The sequence below is a fragment of the Dama dama genome, chromosome 32 (assembly GCF_033118175.1).
Source record: "Dama dama isolate Ldn47 chromosome 32, ASM3311817v1, whole genome shotgun sequence".
In the NCBI taxonomy this organism is placed as follows: Eukaryota; Metazoa; Chordata; class Mammalia; order Artiodactyla; family Cervidae; genus Dama; species Dama dama.
The window spans coordinates 21,577,627-21,592,273 of record NC_083712.1 but is presented as its reverse complement, the minus strand read 5'-3'; the positions used below and the strand labels follow the sequence as shown (position 1 = coordinate 21,592,273).

Here is a 14,647-nt window from a genome sequence, read left to right as displayed (position 1 = left end):
AACTGATTGTGATTTAGGTTGAACAAAATACAGTGTGTGAGTGCATGCTTAGTCGCTCAGTTGTGTCTGACTTTTTGTGACCCTTTGGACTGTAGCCCGCCAGGCTCCTCTGTCCATGGATTCTCCAGGCAAGAATAAGGGAGTGGGTTGCCACGCCCTCCTTCAGGGGATCTTCCCCACCCAAGGATTGAAGCCGTATATCCTGTGTCTCTTACCTTGCAGGTGGATTCTTTACCACTAGCACTACCTGGGAAGCCCACAAAATACAGCACCATACTCATTTGGCAGATAAGAAAGCCAGGGACAAGAGGGGTTTTTTGGCCCTTGATCTATAACCAGGAAATTGTGGAATTTGAATTTTAGCAGTCTGACTCCAAAACCTTTGCTCTTAACCTGCAAATAGTTCCATCCAGCTGGAGAGGGGAGTGGTCAGAGAGCTGGTTGGTGAGAAAACCAACCAGCATCTTATGAAAGGCATCTTAAAAGTTCTGATTAAAAAAAAGAGTTTGAATTTTACTAGCAGACAATGAGAAGCTAGTTGAATTGGAAGACTGGGATAGTTTTAATTTCTATCTGATGGACTAACAAAAACCTTCATCCCACCTCAGGAAACAAATTGTACTGTTGCGGGCAGTCTGGAACGGGCAGCACTGCAAAGCCAGGAGAAGGCCTGGAGACCAAGTCTAGGAGAGCTGGTGGGCCCTCACCCGGTAGGAAAGGGAGCACGCCCAGAGAGGTCCCTGCCTGCGCAGCTGTGGGCTAGCTCTTCCTCACAAAATTCACCAAGTTGGTGCTTCAAGTACATTTAAAAAATAAAAGGGATGTGGGAGAAGGGAGGGCTGGGGCTTATTTAGGGCCATCAAAGACCATGTGATAATCATCAGTAGCTGCAGAACAGTGTCCGTTTGGAGAGAGTATCCTCACTCCCTGTTGACGGAAGCCGGGGAGAGCTGCTCCAGCAAATCTGAGCAGCAGCACAGCAATGGTCCTACAAAAGTCCTGCCAAGAGTGAAGCCAACGGGGCTGAATTTCAGGGCCCCTCCCTTACAGGAGCCCCCTGAAAGACCTGGGAAGGGGCTCTAGCAACATGTTCACACAGTCCAGTATTTCTGCAGAATTTGCAAAACTAAGATAATTTAGCTGCAATCAGTTATCAACTGTTGCCACTCTCTAAGACCCCTCCCTCGGCAGTGCTAAAGTGGTCAAGTCGGTTTTAGCACCCAGCTAAGGGGAACTGGTGGTGCAGTTGGTAAAGGGTCCGCCCGCCAACATAGGAGTTGCAAGAGATGCGGATTGAAACCCTGGATCAGGAAGATTCCCCTAAAGTAGGAAGTAGCAACCCACCCCAATACTCTTGCCTAGAGAATCCCATGGACAGAGGAGCCTGACGGGCTACAGTCCATGGGGTTGCAGAGAATCGGACACGACTGAGTATACCAATATACACAAGGGGAAATGGAGTTTGGCATGTATTACTGTGGGTTTAGGGAGATATATAGGGATGTTCAGTCAGTTGCAAGTATAATACATTTATAATGCCCAAGTATAATAAAGCCTTAAGCACGATTCTCTCTGTCAACTCACCCAGCATCTTGGCAGAAAAGTTCAGGGTCAGCAGTCATATCTCCTTTTCAACCAGTCCTAAGGTTATGTGGCCAGAAGCTATGCTGCTGAAAATTCCTCAGATGTGTGCTCATTTGAAATGGAAAGCATTGGATTTGGTTCTCACCAACATCTAATCAGAACTATCACTTAAAAAAATTCTATCAACCACATAGAAGGAAAGAATGAACTTTCCTTCTATTATTTTAATAGAAAATTATATTATAAAACTGTTTTATGTGGCCTTCCTCCCCAAAATCTTACCCAAAATCCCAGGCTTACCATGACAAAAACTTCAGACAAATTCCAATAGAAGGATATATTACAAAATAAAAAAAGACCAGTATTTCTCAAAATTGTCAAGGTCAAAAACAAAGATTATCTGAGAAGCTGTCACAACCAAGAGGAGTCTAAGGAGTTGTAACTACAAAATGTAATATAGCGTCTGATTGGGAACAGAAAAAGGACATTAAGTAAAAACATAAGGAGATGTTAATGAAGTGCAAACTTTAGTTATAAAAAAAAAATCTATCAATGCTTGCTCATTAAAGTTAACAAATGTGCCAGATTAATGTTGCTGCTAAGTCGCTTCTGTCCTGTCCGACTCTTTGCAACCCCATGGACTGTAGTCCTTCAGGCTCCTCTGTCCATGGGATTCTCCAGGCAAGAATACTGGAGTGGGGCCATTTCCTTTTCCAAGACTAATGTTAGATGTTAATAATAGCAGAAATTGGGTGTGGGGTTTATGGAAATTCTGTAATTTTTTTGTAAATATAAAACTGTTCTGAAAAATAAACTGTAGGGAATTCTCTGGTGGTCCACTGGTTAGGACTCCATACTCTCATTGCAAAGGGACCAGGTTCGATACCTAATTGTGAAATGAAAACCCCACAAGCAGGGCATCAAGGCCAAAAAAAAAACTCATATAAAGAAACAATTAATGAGCATGAAGCCAAAATGTTAAGGGGAGAAACTTATTATAGAGGTAAGAAAAAATTACTAAAATGTTTAGATTTTCCCTAGTTTTTGTGAAAGGTATAATAATACATTTAAATTTCTAAATCTTGTGGCTAATTCCAGCTAGATCCAAATCTCAATCTGTCTAGAACTGATCTGTCCATTTTTCAGAGAAGCTAAAGAGAGTAATAAAATTTTAATTTTGAAATTTACTCTGGTTTTCATTTTCCGTCTAAAGAAACATTCTCTTTTGTATCCAACTTAGTAATTTTCTTAAGGAGGCCCTCTAAATTACATAAACTTCCAGCTCCACAAAACCTGGATCCACGCTTGGTTGATCACATATGAAGAGTTAGAAAAACATGTCCAATTTAACAACTGAGTACATACCGTGTGTAAATACTATGCTAGGACTTGCAGAGGCGTGTCGGAGATGATGGTTTATGAAGATTAATAGGATATGGAACTGGCTCTCCAGACACCTACAGTTTCAGGGGAAGACAGTTACATGCCTAACGAAGGTATAGCCTCCAAACAGACAGAGTGAGAAACACCCAGCCGCTGATGCCAACCCTTCCTGTAACCATCTCCCTCCCAAGGTCTGGAAGTAAAAGCACGTTGGCTATTGTTAATTGACATGGCTTAGTTCAGAGAACCATGCTCAAAAGCAATAAATGTAGACGATTAATAATCACCACAACTTCACAGGTGGCAACCATGAGAGTTCTGGAGACAAGGCCACTGTCACCCTGCCCCTCAGCTGGTCCCCAGAGGAGGACTTCGACTCTCTTTAGCTTCTCTAGAAAATGGATGGATCAGTTCTAGACAGATGAAGATTTGGATCTAGTTTGAATTAGCCACAAAATTCTAGTCAAGTCAAAATGCAGTGGGGGTGAGAACAACTGAAAAGACTCAAGCTTGTATTGGGAAATTTGTTCCACTGCTACATCCCGTTGGCTCTTGGTCACTTGACTAGAGCTATGTTTGGAAGAAAGTAGTAGAAAAGAAGTTTGAGATGGGAGTCCTACTTCTCCTTGAGTCACAAAATGGAGCTCCCAACCACGGAGTCCAGAACCTTCATTTAATGAAAAAAGAATGAAGCCATAGTCAGTCAGCCCTAGTGACATCCTTCTATGTAAGGTACCTGCTTTTAATCTTGTTTAACAGAGGTGGAATGGGGCTTCATGTAGGCTGGCCCAGCTCCAAAGCCTGTGTTCTCAACCTCTGTGCGATACTTCTGCCCATGGAGTCTCTAGCTGATGGTCACAGGACAACACCATAAACTGTTACACCTTTTGAAATGATTAGGGAGCAAAGGTTTTAAAAGTGTTAGTGCTGAAATGGGCCTGCAAACTTATTTCCTCTATCCCCCTTAATTCCAGAGGGAAAATCTGAACTTCTAGGGAATGAAGTTGCCTGCCAGCAGGCTAGGAATCGAGATGTAGTCCCCAGTTTTGTGAGGTCCTGATCTAGAGCTGTAAGTCACCTGCACGAAGGGCAAGAACTGAGGAACACACATGATGATTAGGAAAAAAGTGTTTGGGAGAGGAAAGGATAAGAGGAGAGTCCCAGTGACAACTGTGACATGTTATGGGTGGAAGTGAGAACCTCCCCCCCCATTATATGTTAATGTCTTAACCCCCAGGACCTCAGAATGTGACCTTACCTGGAGACAAAGTCTTTACAGAGGTTGTCATGTTAGAATGAAGTCATTATCATGGACCTTAATCCGGTTTGTGCATGTGTGCATGCTCAGTTGTGTATGACTCTTTGCAACTCCATGGACTGTAGCTTGCCAGGCTCCTCTGTCCATGGGATTCTCCAGGCAAGAGTACTGGAGTGGATGGCCATTTGCTCCTCCAGGGACTGTCCTGAGCCAGGGATCGAACCCATGTCTCCTGCTCTGCAGGTGAATTCTTCACTGCTGAGCCATCAGGGAAGCCCGTAATCCAGTTTGATTGATATCCTTCTTAGGAGAAATCTGAACACGGGCATTTATGGAGGGAAAACTATACAAGGAGACACAGGGAGAAGACAGCTATTCCCAAGGCAAAGAGAGAGGGCTGGAACAGATTCTCCCCACACAGCCTGCAGAGAGAACCAACCCAGCTAACACCTTGATCTTGAACATCTAGCCTCCAGAACTGTTGTTGGTATTCAGTTGCTCATTCGTGTCCGACTCTTTGCGACCTCATAGACTGCAGGATGCCAGGCTTCCCTGTCCTTCACCATCTCCCAGAATTTGCTCAAACTCATGTCCATTGAGTCAGTGATACCATCCAACCATCTTGTCCTGCCTTCAATCTTTCCCAGCATCAGGGTCTTTTTCAATGAGTTGGCTCTTTGCATCAGGCACCAAAGTATTGGAGCTTCAGCTTCAGCATCAGTCCTTCCAATGAATATTCAGGGTTGATTTCCTTTAGAATTGACTGGTTTGATCTTCTTGCAGTCCAAGGGACTCTCAGGAGTCTTCTCCAACACCACATCAATTCTTTGTTGCTCAGCTCTCTTTATAGTCCAACTCATACCCAAACATCACTACTGGAAAAACCATAGCTTTGACTCAGTTCAGTTCAGTCGATCAGTCATGTCTGACTCTTTGCCACCCCTATGGACTGCAGCACGCCAGGCCTCCCTGTCCATCACCAACTCTCAGAGTTTACTCAAACTCATGTCCATTGAGTCGGTGATGTCATCCAACCATCTCATCCTCTGTTGTCCCCTTCTCCTCCTGCCTTCAATCTTTCTGGGCATCAAGGTCTTTTTCAGTGAGTTGGCTTTTTGCATCAGGTGGCCAAAGCGTTGGAGTTTCAGCTTCAGCATCAGTCCTTCCAGTGAATATTCAGGACTGATTTCCTTTAGGATGGACTGGTTGGATCTCCTTGTAGTCCAAGAGACTCTCAAGAGTCTTCTCCAACAACACAGTTCAAAAGCATCAATTCTTCGGTGCTCAGCTTTCTTTATAGTCCAGCTCTCGCACCCATACATGACTACTGGAAAAACCATAGCTTTGACTAGATGGACTTTTGTTGGCAAAGTAATGTCTCTGTTTTTAATATGCTGTCTAGGTTTGTCATAGCTTTTCTCCCAAGGAGCAAGCATCTTCTAATTTCATAGCTGCAGGCACCATCTGCAGTGATTTTGGAGCCCAAGAAAATAAACTCTCACTGTTTCCATTGTTTCCCCATCTATTTGCCATGAAGTGATGGGACCGCATGCCAGGATCTTCACTTTTTGAATGTTGAGTTTTAAGCCAGCTTTTTCACTCTCCTCTTTCATCTTCATCAAGAGGCTCTTTAGTTCCTCTTTGCTTCCTGCCATAAGGGTGGTGTCATCTGCATATCTGAGGTTATTGATATTCTCCCAGCAATCTTGATTCCAGCTTGTGATTCTTCCAGCCTGGCATTTCACATGATGTACTCTGCATAGAAGTTAAATAAGCAGAGTGACAGTATGCAGTATCCTCCTTTCCCAATTTGGAACCAGTCCATTGTTCCATGTCCGTTTCTAACTGTTATGTCTTGATCTGCATACAGGTTTCTCACGAGGCAGGTAAGATGGCCTGGTAGTCCCATTTCTTTAACAATTTCCCACAGTTTGTTGTGATCTACACAGTCAAAGGCTTTGGCATAGTCAATGATGCAGAAGCAGGTGTTTTTCTGGAATTCTCTTGCTTTTTCGATGATCCATTGGATGTTGGCAATTTGATCTCTGGTTCCTCTGCCTTTTCTAAATCCAGCTTGAACATCTGGAAGTTCTCAGTTCACTTACTGTTGAAGCCTAGCTTGAAGGATTTTTGAGCATTACTGTGCTTGCCTGTGAGATGAGTGCAGTTGTGTGGTAGTTTGAGCATTCTTTGGCATTGCCTTTCTTTGGGATTAGAATGAAAACTGACCTTTTCCAGTCCTGTGGCTGCTGCTGAGTTTCCCAAATTTGCTGGCATATCAAGTGCAGCACTTTAACAGCATCATCTTTTAGGATTTGAAATAGCTCAGCTGGAATTTCATCACCTCCACTAACTTTGTTCACAGTGATACTTCTTAAGGCCCACTTGACTTTGCACTCAAGGATGTCTGGCTCTAGGTGAGTGATCACACCATCGTGGTTATCCTTGTCTTTAAGATCTTTTTTGTATAGTTCTTCTCCAGAGCTGTAAGATAGTACATTTCTGTTGTTTAAGTCACCCAGTTTGTGGCACTCGGTTGTGGCTGCCCCGGCAAACTAGTACACCACAGACCTTGGGAAGCATCTGAAGAGGCACTGGGCCTGGAGGACTGGCTGGAGACATCGGGGAGAAGAGAGGGACTGAAATGATGAAATCACAGGTAAGCAGAAGGAGACCTGGACAGAGATCTAAATCCAGAATTAGCCAGGTGGAAATAAAGAAAAATGAAAGTAGAGTCCACTGTTTGTTTTAAGTGGAGAGTCTAGAGCTAGCAGATCTAACAGGAGAAGAGAGCCTAGGAGAAGCAAGCTGTTGCCAAGGCCACTGGAGTGTGGGTTGCCTCACCATCACTGTACCACGTGCAGGAGATGAGTGCTGCTGCCACAGCAGGTGCTCTGAGCCAGTGAGAGGGGCCCGGGAGAAGTCCTTAGGGTATCATCATGGCCTCGACCTGAGTGCTTGAGGCCTCAGCCAGCACAAGTTCACCTGGGCAGAAGTACCTGTACACTTCCCCTGACTATTATGGATGCACTCTGGAAGCAGACTGCCTAAGTTCCCACATAATTTTGCCTTCCCTAGCATTCACCCTCTCTGGGCCTCATCTGTGAAAAAGGAATAGAGACTGCACCCACTTCATAAGGTTATGATGAAGATTCAATAAGATAATGCGTGTGAAATGTTTCAGTAGAGGTTATCTGTCATTATCAGAGGCGTTTATTATAATTCTTCTCATGCCTCCAATTCAAAGCAGTACTAGACGAGAGTCCTCCATCCACCACTGGGCACAAGAGCCACTGTAACTAGGACCCTGGTATTAGAGGATAAGGCTACTGGCAGGCCTTAGGAGCTAAGAGGAAAAATACCATTTGGACCAGAAGCCTGAAAAAAACTGCGCTGGGCTCTGGAAGACCCCAATGGACATCGCATGCACGCAGACAGAAGCCCTCAAAACCGCAGGGCCAGGGCTGAGCCGCGAACGGGCCCTAGAACTTGGCAGGTGGACACTGTCCTTGAATGGTGTCGAGCCTGCGCTCTGATCCAACTATCCTGGGGCTCATCTGTCCTGTTGGTCTCATGTCCAGCGCTCTGCAGAAGTCCAGAGCAGGGCCTTTCCAGGAAAGGCCAGGGACTGTGGCGAAACCGCGTGGGGGGGGTGGGGGGTGGGGGGGTGAAACCAGGTTAAAAGGATCACGCAAGTTCTCTGCCAAAGCCAATAGGAAAGGAAAGCCTCAGGACCCCCCACGGCTCCTCCCTGCAGATGCCCCCGCCCCAAGGAGTCAGACGGCGTGTGGTTGAAGGCGGAATAGGCGAAAGGGCATGTCCCGCCCCGCTTGGCACTGCAGACTTCTGGGCTGAGCCACCACAATTTACTCTTTGCCCTTCCTCGGACTCCTTGTGAAATCCAGGGCATTCCGGACTCCTGGAGTTGTGCGTTCGTCCCCCGCGGTGCCCCAAGCTTCTACCAGCCGGCGGGCACGCGCTCGACCGGACCGCAGGGCGGGCGCGCGGCGGCAGGGCCGCTGTGGGGGCGGGGCCCGAGTGGGGCCGGGGCGGGGCCGGGGGCGGGGCCCGAGGCGGGGCGGGCGGGGCCCGCGCTCTGGCCTCAGCCCGGCTCCTAGGCTGCAGCGAGCGGCTGGGGCGCAGCCAGCTCTCGGAAGCGGCGGCGGCGCCCTTAAATAGCATCGGGACCCGGCCGGGGCCGGCAGTGGGCTGCAGTGACAGCCGGCGGCGGACGGCCGGGCCTGCGGAGGAGGTGAGTGCTCCTTCTGGCTGGGGGGGAGCCGCATCCGTACCCGCTGCGGCGCCGCCCGGGTCTCTGCTGGGGCTCGGGTCTAAGGCTGCCCCGCCACCCGGAGCCCGGGAGGTGGCAGCCGCAGCGGAGACGCGAGAATCCGCCCTCGGATCGCAGCGACGTTCCGCTTTTCCGGCCTCTGCCTGGCGGCTCCCCGAGTTCCCTCCGCCGCGGAGGCCTCCAAGCCACCCGATCCACCGCCGCTTCCTGTGCAAGAGAACCGGCGATGCCCGCCCGCCTCTCCCCCCGGCGGCGCGGGCGCGGGGCTGGTGCACGGCGGGGTGCGGGTGACGCGCGCCGCGGACCTGCGTCCTTGTTTGTGTGGCGGCGAGGACCGCCCAGCGGGAAGCCGGACCCGGAGCTGCAGATTCGGGGCGATGATCGCCGCGGGGCCGTGTCGATGCTCTCTGGGTTGCGGCCTCCCTCTTGCCCCTCCGAGGCGGGTTGGGGGCATGCTCGGATCGCGCGTGGAAGCATCAGAGCCTCGGCGTAAAGGGTGGTCCCTGCGTACCGCGCCCGCGGGAGGGTCAAAGGCAGCACCCGAAGCCGGTGGCCACATGTGGAAATTCTCGCGGTGCCTGCAGAGGAGGTCCACAGCTGCTGTACATGGCCGTGATGGAGTCATTTTAAAGAGCCTGGCATGTTTTGAAATTAGGAAGTAAAAATCACGATATCTATCGCCTTGCAGCCTAGACGGAGCGTGGTGGTAGGTAACTTGAATGAACACGTGGACAAGAACACAGAGACAGGTGCTCCTCTTAATCAGTGTGTAGGCTAGAATTTGCAAACCCCTTCCCCACCCTATCCACTTTCAAGGTTATGGCACTTAATTAATACCGTTATAATAGTGCCCTTGCCTTTGAAAGTTCAAACATTTAAGCTTCTTGTTGGTGCAGGTGTATGTAAAGTGCCCCAACTTTAATATCCGTTTATTTTTTTCCTTTGCTTAGCATGAGAGAAATTGGTTAATTTCATAATTCTGACAAATAATTCATAATTCTGACAAATTTCACCTGTGATTATTATCTCCTAAACAATTATTTGCTTAACACTTACAAACTAAAAGCTAGTCGGTACCTTCAGCTTGATTCAGCTTTTTCAGACTGAGGTGGCAGGTTGAATTGGCTTAAAACTTAAGATTTGAGTTGATTGTCTGGTTGGATGGGCTTGAGAAGGTGGGACCTTTAAAGTAACCTTCCTTTCCCATCTGTGTGGAGCCAAGTCCTGGGTAATGTTCATTCTTGTTCCGATTCAACTGGGGGAATCCCTTCTCAGGCTGAAACTTGACTCCTCATGTGGGAAAAGGTGCATGAGACTAAAGTCTTTCAGAAACTAAAATTCTGTGACTGAAAAAAGCAAACCCTGAAGAGTAACCCACTTCATATCTCCCTCCCTCACTTCAGATAGACACATCATAGACCTTGTGTTATAGACCTGTTTTCAGCATTTGCTGTAAATTGAAAAGACTTTTTAAATCACCCTTCTCTCACAGTTATTAGCATGTTGACCTATTTCCTTCCTGTCTCTGTTAAGCATAGTTCGGCAGTATTTTTTATTATTGTGGGCAACCTGACTAAAAAGAATCTCTGGGCTTTTAAATTTGGGGCATTTAAGAGAGCGATACTTGTGACAAATGCAGGTAAAGAAAGGTCTCATTATTTATATCATACAGGTCAAGGTCTCATAACTATCACAGCTTTTGGTTGAGCTTGGGTATAGCTGACCATGTGCCCGCATGCCACAGTGTCCTGCTTGATGTCCAGGGCAGGCTGCGTCTTTGGTTTTGATGTAGCTGTCTCGTGGAAGTTTGGAGGAGGGGATGGGGAAAGATTATGTTGTTTTGTCATTACAGCTGGGGATGTCTTCTTTCTCCCTTCAAGTTTCCCTTCTCTGGAAAGAGCAAGACTGTAGGAATAAGTAGTCATTTCTAGCCTTGGAAGGATAGAATAACTTTTTAAGGTCAGTTTATGAATTTATTGTGCAAATTTGCCACCTATGTCCTTTTGCATTTACTCTCATAACCAAATTCTGTCAACGGTGACAGATTTAATCATGTTTCGTGAACAGATCTATTTGGATGATGCAATGGTTTAGGCTCCTGTGTTCGAAAATGCAAAGGAATATCCCTTAAGGCAGCTCAGAGCTGTAGGTACCCAAAATCTGCCTCAAGCCCTGCTCTTTGATAGGCCACGGCCAGTAAGGAGGGAGATCAGAGGTGCCCGTTTTTGTTGAAGGTTAACTATCCAACTTGGTGTTCAGACAAACACATTAGAGTCATTTTGCTTTGACACTCATTTCTGGAGATCAAGTCTCAGTGAACAGAGCTAATCTGAGCTTGAGTTTCAGTATTCTAGTCCTAACAGGAGCTTTGGGGAGCTTTTAAACAAATTCATAGCTGGATTTGATGAACTGGAAAGTGGAGGCAGGCTCACCAGTGCTTGTGTCCCCAGCTTGATGTCATTTCCTCTCCCATTCGTCACCTAAAATGCTGAATGCAAACCCTTTTAAGAATTCCTAGTTTGTGAAGCTTGAGGTGATACATAATTTGTACCACGTGACAGGAGAAACTGGTCACATAATCTGCGTCATCTTCATCTGTCTGCTTTTTCACACGCTAACATTTAGAAGTTCTTCACTGTGGGCTTCCCTGATAACTCAGTTGGTAAAGAATGCGCCTGCAATGCAGGAGACCCCAGTTCGATTCCTGGGTGGAGAAGATAGGCTGGAGAAGGGAAAAGCTACCCACGCCAGTATTCCGGCCTGGGTCACAAAGATTTGGATACAACGGAGTGACTTTCACTTTTCACTTTCACTGTGTTGGAGAGGACAGTAATTATTAGTGGTCACTTTTATAGAATCAAGAGGGGAGGGTGAAATAGGAAGAATCCTTTCCAGAAATTTGGCTAGCTTAGAGGGATGGCACATTCTTTGGCCAAAAGCTTAGCTGGAGGTGAGGACTTTGCTCCCATGTGCTTCCTCCTGCCAAAGAATACATTCAGTTGGAGGCCAGTTCTGTCCCCAGTATCTAAGATTTCGGGACTGGTAGCTCCATATAGTTGTCGAGATGTAAATAAAAATTTGAAAGCTGTCTAATATCTTATAACTCAAAAACCATTTGCCTCAGAAAACCTATATAAGTAAAATTGTGTGTTTATATAAATACAGTATGTAATTATGTGGTGTATAATTTATATAGCATATCCATTTAATATTAGAAATCTATACTTGTTGTGGAAAATTTAAAACTATATAAAATAAATCTAGGAGTTCCCTGGTGGTTTAGTGGTTTAGGATTCTGGCTTTCACTGCCATGGCCTGGGTTCAATCCCTGGTTGAGGAACTAGATCCTGCAGGCTGCTTTTGCTTTTGCATTGAAGATAATATTTTCGATCATTTGACTTTAATGACCTAAGTTATATTGTGGACACTTTCTTCATGTTGTTACATACTCTTGAAAAAAATGAGTTTTGAAGATGACTGTCTTATATAGTTTATGCAATATGCCATAAATTATTTATATTTCCCCTATTATTGGACATTTAGAACAGTTCATTAAATATCTTATATATTTCAGTATGTCTTTTTTTTTTTTTTTTTTAAGTTAGGGAATATTCTGCTTTAAAGGGGCTTCCCTGGTGGCTCAGATGGTGAAGAATCTGCCTGCTAATGCGAGAGACCTGGGTTTGATCCCTGAGTTGGGAAGATCCCCTGGAGAAGGGAAAGGCTACCCACTCCAGTATTCTAGCCTGGGAAATCCCATGGACAGAGGAGCCTGATGGGCTACAGTCCATGGGGTTGCAAACAGTTGGTCATGACTGAAGAACTAACACTTTCACTTTCGCTGCTTTAAAACTGTTGAAATTGACCATGATTTGGAAATTATTTTTTATTACTAGATGGTTTTAATGAACCATGGATTCATGTGTTTCAGTAAAAAACTGTTGAAATAAGGATTCATGCTTTGGAAAGATAAGTGGAAAGAAGTTAGGGCATCACAGGGGGAAGTGTGGGCTGCCTTTTAGACCATTTCCTCATTTGGAAGGGACTTCTGATAAATGTGTTATCTGTCCATTGCCACACTTTCTTGGCTGCTATAGAAATTGGCACTTTCCCCACAGGTTTTTTGTCCATATACATAAGGCCAAAATGCCCTGAGTACTATTTATTCTTTTGTTAACCAGAGTAAATTGAAAGTTGCTACAGGAGCTCCCTTCCCACCAGGCTCAGCTGTCAACTACGAAGCAGGGCAGTGTTAGCTGAGCGAACAGGATGAGGGGTCATACAGCCAATAGCACCAGGCACTGCTCTTGGCGCTTCAGAGCTGTTAACCCAGTTCATTGTCCTAGCTATCCTGTAAAGTAGTCATACGTATATCCATATCTGATGAAAGGTGGAAAGGAACAGACACAGAGATTAAGTCTCCCAGACCAGGGTTTGAACCTTGGCAGTCTGGTTTCAGGGCCAGAGCGCCTACTGACTTGGCTCTTCTTCTTGAACTTGAAGGGATCTTAGTCTAGCGGGGGGCTCCCTGGAAAGTTCCAGGTTATCAGCTGGTGGCAAGACTGAGGACAGAGCTGGTTCTTCCCTGGCCTTGCTCCTTGGCTGTCCCCTGTCCTGTTCACACATTGTCTTCACCATCAGCAGGCTGAAACAGCGACAGATTTTGATTCCGTTCCGTTCGGCCAGTGATAAGCTCACCTGCTACACAGCTGTGACTTTTTTAGAGAATTAGAGAGCAAAAGGCTTTGCCTGCCCTAGAAGTTGGTCCTGTTCTAGATTGTGCTGGAAACCTTTAAATATTTTGCAGAGCTTGAAGGCACAGAGATATTGTCTATCAGTTATGGCCTCCTTTCCCCAAGACAATTTTAGGCAGGACCTCAGTATATGAAATAAATAAAAGCAGGGCTGCTGTGGTTGAAAGAGGGCAGGGTGGGAGTCCCAGGTCACATAAACTGGAGATACAGTTGCTTCCTGGCCTCGGAGACACTCCAGCACCCCCCTGGCTCCCCAGGTCCCTGAGGGAGCCTAACTCACTCCTCACCTGACATAGTACCTGATGCCCAGGGGCAGAGTGACTTAGCAAGGTTATGTAAGCTGTGTCCCCCTCAGGCCATGACAGTGGAGGTTGTTCCTGGGCCCTGTGCCTATTGGAGGAATGGCTGAACCTTGGTGTCATCCTTGACTTGTGCCCTGAGACCCAGCCAGTCGGCGTTTTCTGTTATCCGTACCATACTGCCCAGCACTCGTGCGTTCCCTCCTTTCCATGTCCAGGTCGCCACCCTCATCCACAGTCTGTCATCTCTAGTTTAGAAAACAAGGGTGCTTAGTTTAAAAAAAAAAAAAAATGATGGTGACACTTCCTAACACAGAGTTCTGATCAGATCCCTCCTCTGCCCAGAAGCCTTCCAGGGTCCCTCTGGAAGGCCCCAAGTCTTCAGGTAGCTTGGCTCTTAGGGGCTTCTGGAGTCCAGTTCAAACCTGCTGTCTCCCGTGAGTCTGCCAAACGGCCACATGCTGGGACTTTTGGAAAGAGACTCTGGTGGCACAGGGTTGAACCAAGGCCTCTGCACCCATGACTCTGTAGGTGAGCTCTGTCTGTACCTGACCCACCTTCCTGTGTCCTGGGTGAGCCTCCCTGGCATGCCCCCTCTGCCCCCTGGCTGCAGTAACATCCTGGTCCTGGCCTTGTTGCTCATGGCCCTGCTTTTCAGAGGCCCTTTTCCTGGAGTGACCCTCACCGTCCTCAGACTCCACATCACTCACTGGAACCCTCAGCCGACAAGAGCTGGTGCTTAAAATGTTGAGACACTCGCATTCTGGTTAGAAAAGAGCTGCTACCCTGAGCACCCACCCCTCATTCAGACACCGAAGGGTTAATGCCTGGCCAGGGGAGACTCTCCTGAATCCGGTTCTGATGGTTGGCCTACTTCTGTTCCAGTTGTTTGGTGCCTAGGTGCACTGGTTCTTCAGTTTCTGAGTGGCACAGCCCCGCCCTCCCCCCACCCTTCCTTTGCCTCTTCATATGTGCTTAGCTCAGTCCCCCCAGATAGGCCCCCAGCCACATACTCAGCTCTGCATTTAGCAGACCTGGTCACTGTCATTTCTGTGTCTTCATCAGCATTTAACACAGG

At 46.9% G+C, this 14,647-nt stretch overlaps 1 protein-coding gene across 3 annotated transcripts in view; it reads left to right on the top strand.

Annotated features, from left to right (window-relative positions):
* The first annotated feature begins 8,322 nt into the window (after nucleotides 1–8,322).
* Nucleotides 8,323–14,647, top strand: part of ACSL1 (acyl-CoA synthetase long chain family member 1) — a 61,550-nt gene continuing 55,225 nt past the window's right edge. For all 3 annotated transcript variants that reach the window (XM_061134823.1, XM_061134824.1, XM_061134821.1), the window contains exon 1: nucleotides 8,323–8,477. The gene's annotated coding sequence lies outside the window, so the exon portion shown is untranslated. The remainder of the gene's footprint in view (nucleotides 8,478–14,647) is intronic.